The sequence below is a fragment of the Oncorhynchus tshawytscha genome, linkage group LG33 (genome assembly GCF_018296145.1).
Source record: "Oncorhynchus tshawytscha isolate Ot180627B linkage group LG33, Otsh_v2.0, whole genome shotgun sequence".
Taxonomy (NCBI): domain Eukaryota; kingdom Metazoa; phylum Chordata; class Actinopteri; order Salmoniformes; family Salmonidae; genus Oncorhynchus; species Oncorhynchus tshawytscha.
In genome coordinates, this window is record NC_056461.1 from 1,346,062 (window position 1) to 1,354,782 (window position 8,721).

Below are 8,721 nucleotides of genomic sequence, written 5' to 3' on the forward strand. Positions count from 1 at the left end.
GATATAAAACATTTCTACTAGGTAATTTCACTTGGTCTCCAAGCACTTTAGTTAATCGTCGGGTAATGGCAGACGTTTGGTGTGCCACCATGCACGCTTACCACAAACCACAGTCGTGTTCAGTAGGCAAGAAACTGTAGTCAGCGTCTTGAAACTGAGGTAGGCTACGTCTTTGGAACAGCGTCTTGAAACTGGTCCAACAAGAATGCTCATTGACGTTCTCCGTTTTGAAATGACAAATTTTTCGAGCCTACTGACCACAAACTAGTTACTGCAGTGGGGGTGTCAATGGCCCTAATGCTAACCCATGTCCCATGACTAACCTATATAGAATGCCCACTGTGTTGAGGCATTGACCTTTCACCACAGGAGGCTGGTGGCACCTTAATTGGGGAGAACAGGCTCGTGGCAATGGCTGGAGCGGAATAAGTGTAATGTATCAAATACATCAAACACATGGTTTCCATTTGCTCCGTTACAGACATTATTTTGAGCTGGTCTCCCCTCATGAGCTGCCTGTGCCTTTCACCCCTGTGACCTCACCTCTGTGTTAACTCCACAGGCAGCGACAACAACTACCACCAGTGGCTATTCACTGTCAAGGTAGGTCTTCAAAGACGAGTGCTGCATTTGAACCCATCTTTCATGCTGTTCAAATTATACAGGGGGCGGAGCTATCTTCAACACAGTGAGGACCAAGGCTAACCCTGCCATGAAAACGGTCTATAAGTTTGTAAGTGTCCTCCTATCATGACTATTACACCATGACACTCACAAAATATTTCACTACTGTTCACTTAGTCTCATATTGATGCCACTTTAAAGGTAGACTCTACAAGGTAGACTCTACAAGACTCCCTACTTCAACAACAACAGAAACAAAATCTGTTTAGTAAACCCGTCTGTGTTTTTCCTCCAAAGGCTAAAGATCATGCCAGGATGGGGATAAAGGAAGTCAAGAGTCGGCTAAAACAAAAGGTACGTTGTGTGTTAAATTTGATCTAAATAAAATTGAAATTTTTCTTTTGCCCAAATCGCAGGCTGAATAATAACTTTACAGAACACAACTGTCACACACACACATGCACAAGCAGACACGCATGCAAACACACAGACACACGCTGCGTCAATAGGTGGAATTATTCACTCACTGATGTTTTTTTTTTTTTTTTTCACTCTTCCCTCCACTGTGTGTTCACCTTTCAAACTAACCCTCTGTTGACCTCTCAACCTGACCCTTTTTACTCCTCAAATCTCTCACTCTTTTTTTTTCTCCTTTTAATGCTCACTCCAGTGCACTCATTCACTCTCTTTTCACGCTCGCTCACTCACTCAAACTCTTTTTCCATATCTGGCCCTATTCTGTTCCTTAAATCCTTTTTGGCACTTTATTTGTTCTATTTTCACCCTCCTTTGGCCATCCACTTACCCCATACCCCTCACCTATGCCCCCTGGCACTGACCCCCTCCACTATAGCCCTGTAGGGCCTCCTCCCTCGACCTCCCCTTTCCCTCCACAGAGACCATCACCACCACTACCCCCTCTGGCCATGCCAACCTCCTCCGTCTTCTTCTTCCCCTCTCCAGGAGCTGGCAGAGAATGGATACTCCTCGACAGCAGACACAGGTGGCACAGGAGCGGGTACCGGGGAGGAAGACAATACGACCGGGTCGCCCCCCTCCACCTGCAGGAAGGACAGTGTCCGCACCTGGGATGAACGGCAGCCCATCACAGCGCACTTTGGACAGGTGGCCCGAGAGGGACGGGAGGGAGGGAAAGAAGGGGGGGGATGAGTTTCTGAGGACTCTGAGGATGTGATGTCCTCCTTATGCTACTGTGCTGTCTGTTCAATCATTCCATCTCTATCATTCACACTGTGTCACTATCACTCTGTCATTGTCATTCCATCTCTGTCATTCCATCTCTTCTGTTGCACTCATTCCTTGTCATGTTGTTTCACACGCTTTGTCTCCACTCCGCTCTTATCCGTCATTGTTCCTTTCATTCCTTTGTTCCTGCTTTTCATTTCTGCCTTGCACATGTCTTTGTTCAGTTTATCTAGTATGAAATCACATGGACATTTCTAAAAGTAATAATAATAGCATTGCTTCTCAGTTACACCACTCCACTAATTAGTGTCTATCAACCCTAAGCTGGAGTGAAGAAAGCGTAATACTATACAGTCGACCTCCAAAACATAAAGTACTATTAAAGCTATAGAAAAATACTTAAGACACCCCAAGAGAGGGGGCGGGGGGATAAAGATGATACAGGGAGGGAGAGAGAAAGGTGGTAGAGAAGAGAGATGGGAGAGGTAGAGAGAGAGAAGAGAGATGGGAGAGGTAGAGAGAGAGAAGAGAAATGGGAGAGGTAGAGAGAGAGAAGAGAAATGGGAGAGGTAGAGAGAGAGAAGAGAAATGGGAGAGGTAGAGAGAGAAGAGAAATGGGAGGGAGAGCGATGGAAGAGAGAAGTGAGACGATGTTTTTCAGCTGTTGCTCCCAGGACCATTCATCCATCCATCTCTCATTTCTCTCATTAGAACGCTGAATAATTAGGACACACACACACACGTCCTCTCTCTCTCTTATAAACATACACACACACACACATGCACACACATCAGGACAACGTTCTGGAAAGACGTTGTGATTGGCAATGGGGATACAGTGTCAATTACCTGATACGTTGTAAGAGGAAGGCCTAGCTACAACTGTTGTCATGAAGGAAGATATTGTGGTGGCTCGTTTGTGTGCATATGGTGTGCAGTTGATGTTGTTGTGTACATCATCATGTCCTTCCATTGCTATGTGTGTGTGACCCTTGAGTGTCTCTGGTGCAGCCCCTCCGAGCCCCTCCCCCTCAACCCCATCCTCCCGGCTCCAGCGCGGCGACTCGCAGCCTGTGAGTACCTCCCCCTTCTACCTCTCATCTCTGGCCTTGGCACCTGAAGTTTGTGGTTAGGAGTGTGTGTGTGCGTACGTGCGTGTGTGTGTGCAAGCTCAATGACTGGCATACTGTCTGACTATGCGCTGTGGATATGTCCCATCTTTCAGACTGTTCTCTCAGACATACAGGATGACCAGGATCACATTACATTGACTGGCGAGACTAATCCACGCACACTCATTATCCTGAAACTTTCTTCTGTTTGACTGTGTGTGTATTACCTCCTTTGAGTGTGTGGATGGCTGTCCACGTATGTTTATACCTGTGTGTGCACATGCACACCTGCGTTACTGCGTGTGGTGGGTTTGCCGTGTCCACCAACCACTGCCACACAGCTTTTTTTAACAGTTATTTAACCTCATAGCTGCTGGACGGGGATATTGGACATTTAACCAGGGTTTATTGACTGACACTATTTTATTAACAAAAACGATGGAATTCGTAAGACTTGTTCTGGCACAATACATGTTCAGCGGACCCACTTATCGTATGTGATGCCTTTTAATGTGCGTTTAGAGGCCATTCAATTACAAGTATTGGTCTACAGAGAATAGACCAGAAATAGAAAATGTAATATTACATGCCAGTGGAGTTGAGGAATGTCCTACAGATGCACTGAATAATCTTCATGCAAAACAAGTTTGAGGAACTTATTTATGAAAGAATGGGTTTTCATACCCAAAAATTGGATGGATAAGAGCAAAGGTTTTCCTAAACATTCAATATAGAAACGCAACCAAATATATAGTTTTACAAACTATGGAGAAATCCTTTTTTCACCAAAGGAGATTTTGAAAGAGGAAGTAAAATATTTTAACAGAAGTTCCTCCAACCACACTTGACGATTATTTTTGTGATATCTATTTCCCCAAAAATCATGTTAAACTATACTGAACAAAAATAGAAATGCAACATGTAACAATTTCAAGGATTTTACTGAATTACAGTTCATAGAAGGAAATTAGTCAATTGAAATACATTCACCTGTGTAATGATATATTTCACATGACTGGGAATACAGATATGCATCTGTTGGTCACAGATACCTTAAAAAAAGACCAGTCAATATCTGGTGTGACCCCCAAAAGCCTCATGCTGCGTGACACATCTCTTTTGCATAGAGTTGATCAGTTTCATAGAGTTGATTGTGGCCTGTGGAATATGGTCCCACTCCTCTTCAATGGCTGTGCAAAGTTGCTGGATTTTGGTGGGAACTGGGACACGCTGTCGTACACATCGATTCAGAGCATCCCAAACAGCTCAATGGGTGATATGTCTGGTGAGGTTGCAGTCCATGGAAGATTGAGACATTTTCACCTTCAAGAATTGTGTACAGATCCTTGTGACATGCATTTGTCATGTCTTTGGCTATGCCGGCTTAAGTGATATGACATGCTATTCTATAAAATAATTTTTCTGTAATTAATATTACCTGATTAAGCTAATCAGGTAAATAATTAACTAGAAAGTCAGGGCACCACGAAATAATGTTTATAGACCTGTTATCTTCAGAATAAACTCTTAAAAACCTAGTAATCTTTTACCTCAATAGCCGTCAATATTTAATTGTCACTTTATTTAGTCTCATCTAAAAGTTGTAAATTCTTGGTTATCTTCACGAACCCTGGCTAACAAGTTGAATCAGCAATACAAAATTTGGTTTAATTATTTATTTACTAAATATCTAACTAATCACACAGAATGACATATACACAGAATGAATCATACATTGATGGACCTGGTGAACGGAGCCGATATAGCGGCTGGTTACACAAAGAAAAGGGGGGATTTGAGTGAAAGAGCAAGAAGACTGAGGAACAAAGGGAGATGCTATGCTATCGTAAATACAGTATTTTATGCATTCTAAATTACCGCCCATTTGGAAAAGGAAAATGCAATAAATATTCACTCTGAGCTGCGCTTCGATCGGTTGGTCGTAGATGGGAGGCCGGGTTGTCCTTTGAAGAATGTCTGATGGTAGAATGGATACTTGGTAGTACAGTCATCTTGTGGTAGAACACATACTCTGTCCATCCTCTCCTAGCCCACATCCACAGTTGCTGCGCTAACGCGACGGCTAGGAGGTATCACTTCTTTAGTGAATAAGAGTTCAAACTTCATACCAAGTTGCCATGCTATATGCTCATGCTATATTCTGGCTGGTATAGTCAAAATTCATCCTTCCTGTGTGTAGGTTGTCACCTTCACATTGACATTCAATGCCAATTTCGTTAGGTCCTTGCTGATGTTGGCTTAGTTCTGTAGGTGGTGTTTGTCATTCCAACGTGGTGACTGCCAGTCCACACGTCCTTGGAACAGGTTATTATCTGAGCCCTTTTAACGTAGGACCGTCGCCCTAACGTCCTCGGAACAGAAAGTTACATTTTCATCAAGGGGCTTATATAGGATTGGAAGAGAGGGCCCTGTTATATATATAGTTTACAACCACTGTCTGTTCACATGGGCGGGGCCACTGAGTTGATAGAGTTTACTCTATGACAAACCGTTCTCTCATTAACCTCTCTAGTGTATGTGGGACGCTAGCGTACCACCTGGCCAACATCCAGTGAGATTGCAGAGCGCCAAATTCAAATACAGAAATAAAAATTCAGAAAAGGTACAACTATTTTACATAGGTTTAAAGATGAACTTCTTGTGAATCCAACCACTGTGTCAGATTTCAAAATGCTTTACGGTGAAAGCATATCTTACAATTATTTGAGAACACAGCAGACAAATCATTACAAACAGTAACCAACCAAGTAGATGAGTCAGAAATAGAGATTACATTAATCACTTACCTTTGATGATCTTCATATGGTTGCACTCAAAAGACGTTCATTTATTCAATAAAAAGTAATCCACAGGCTCAAACGCAGTCACAACAGGCAGACAATAAAATCAAAATTGTATCCGTAAAGTTCATAGAAACATGTCAAACGATGTTTATATTCAATTCTCAGATTGTTTTTAACCTAAATAATCAATAATATTTCAACTGGATAATAACGTTGTCAATATAAAAGGTAAACAAGAAAGGCACTCTCTCAGTCGCGCGCATGAAAAACTCTGTGACACGGCAGGGTGCACTCATTCAGACTGCTCTTACTCCCTCTTACTCCTGAAACAATTTCTAAAGACTGTTGACATCTAGTGGAACTGCAAATTGAGTCCTAATTCAATGGATACTGTAATGGCATTGAATAGAAAACTACAACAACAAAAAAAAACATATTTTTTCAGGTTTTCGCCTGCCAAATCAGTTCTGCTATACTCACAGATATTATTTTAACAGTTTAGGAAACTTTAGAGTGTTTTCTATCCAGATCTACTAATTTTCTGCATATCCTATCTTCTGGGCCTGAGTAGAAGGCAGTTTAATTTGGTCATGCTTTTCATCCAAAATTCCAAATGCTGCCCCCTACCCTAGAGAAGTTAAGGACAACAAGGTCAAGGTATTGGAGTGGCCATCACAAAGCCCTGACCTCAATCCCATATAAACATTTCCTTATATGGCTGTGAATGAGCTACGAATGAGCTTACGTTTTCCACGTATTCCCCAAGGTGTTTACAGCATTGTGACGTCTTTTTACGTATTTCCGTAAAAGAATAGCCGTAAGGGACCATATTTAGCAAGTGGTCACATGGTGGCTCCCACAGAAAATCTTGCGTAAAATACTGAGGTAGCCATTTTTCCAATCGCTTCTTATGAGAAACCAACATATATGTTAAAAACACCTTGAGGATTGATCCTAAACAACGTTTGCCGTGTTTCTGTCGATATTATGGAGCTAATTTGGAAAAGAGTTTGGCGTTGTAGTGGTAGCATTTTCCGGTCGATTTCTCAGCCAAGCATGATGAACAAACGGGAGCTATTTGGCCTACAAAAATAATATTTTGGGAAAAAAGGAACATTTGCTATCTAACTGGGAGTCTCCTGAGTGAAAACACCTGAAGTTCTTCAAAGGTAATCTTATTTTCGTGAAAATGTTGCCTGCTACCAGCAGAGCCTAGCATAGCATTATGCCATGATAAACTTACACAAATGTTTGTCTAGCATTGGCTGTAACGCATATTTTGAAAATCTGAGATGACAGTGTGATTAACAAAAGGCTAAGCTTGTGTTTGAATATATTTCATTTGCGATTTTCATGAATAGGAAAAGTTTCTAGGGGTATTTATGTCGGCTGCTTTATGCTAATTTGTTTGAGGCTATGATTACGCTCCCGGATCCGGGATTGCTAATCATCCGTACCAGTGATTGTCCCGGAGTTGACTTTATCGTCTCTACCTTGTGTTGAGATTCAGAGTTCCAACGACTTTAAACGTGAGCTGCAGCTCTACGTCTCCCTGGTCTGGTATGTTAACTTTGTTACCCATCATTTATGCAGTTTGTTCGAGAGGGGCGTTTCCGTCAGACTGACGCTCTCTGACCTCACTCGGGGCGTGACTTGTCACTTGTGCAAAGTTATGTAAAACTAATATTTATATTTCTGTCTGATGCACTAGAATGTTATCTATCAATACATATTTGTTTACCTTTATTTAACTAGGCAAGTCAGTATAGAAAAATGTGTTATTGTCTCTTATTTACATTGACGGCCTACCCCGGCCAAACCCGAACCCGGACGACGCTGGCCCAATTATGCGCCGCCCAATGTTGACTCCCAATCACAGCCGGTTGTGATACAGGGTCTGTAGTGACACCTCTAGCACTGAGATGCAGTGCCTTAGACCACTGCGCCACTCAGGAGCCCCTACATGCTTCTATATAGAAGGGATATGAGGTATTGATTAGAAAGACACATTATGTTGTTTAATACCTAAATGTAAGTCTTAGAGCTTCCACAGTGAAGCACATCATATTAACCAATCAGTTGTGGTGGTGTGTATTCACTCCACAATGGAGTGTTCACTCCTAGTTCTAAGGACCTTTATTAAGAAAAAGGGACATCATTCGTGGTGCAATGACGAACAAGCTAGCTCCCCCTAATACATATACACACACACACATGAACACACACACACAACTCCCCTCCATGACTCCCCATGCTCAGGATTAATTAAGCAAGCCTTTCACTTTTCACACCCCTCTCTTCCTGTCCTCCCTTTTTCCTCTCCTCACTCCCTTCCTCGCTATTGTTCCCCAGACTCTTAATAGGGCCAGCTGATGGCCACACACCCACCTACCTCCCTTTAATTACCCTGTACTTCTCCCTCTACCTACCTGAGTTTGACCCCCTGGGTACAGGCAGCTAGAAATATCAGATGACCTTTTACCTCTGACCCCTCACTCAAGCCCATGAACTCCGCTGACCCCAACTGGTCTCAGGTGGTAGCTGTAGGGTTGCGCTGTCATGACACGTCCTCCCCCATCAAAGTTTTACTGCTTATGGTTCACTACGTTTTTGTGGAATGTCTTTGGTGTTAGATCACTATATTCTTTATGTAAAGGACTTTTTATCTGTCTCTCAACTGATATTGACATACGGGCCAATGTTTATGCATGTGAATTGGCATATGAACGTTGCATATAGACTAACATATGTGGACAAGGTTTTTGTGCCTGTTTGTGTAACTTGCCTCAGGCTGGATGAGAATAGGTTGTTTGATATATATATATATATATATATATATATATATATATATATATATATATATATATATTTTGTGATATTTATTTTGGATATTCCCACAGGCCCGTCCATCCAGGCTACTGGTGGCCAAGAGACCTCGCAGCAACGTGGGCCTGGAGAGCAGCCCTGAACAGTAA

The 8,721-nt window shown here is 42.3% G+C and overlaps 1 pseudogene; it reads left to right on the plus strand.

Annotated features, from left to right (window-relative positions):
• The window catches only part of LOC112247259, a 96,346-nt pseudogene extending 87,625 nt beyond the window's left edge, over positions 1–8,721 (plus strand).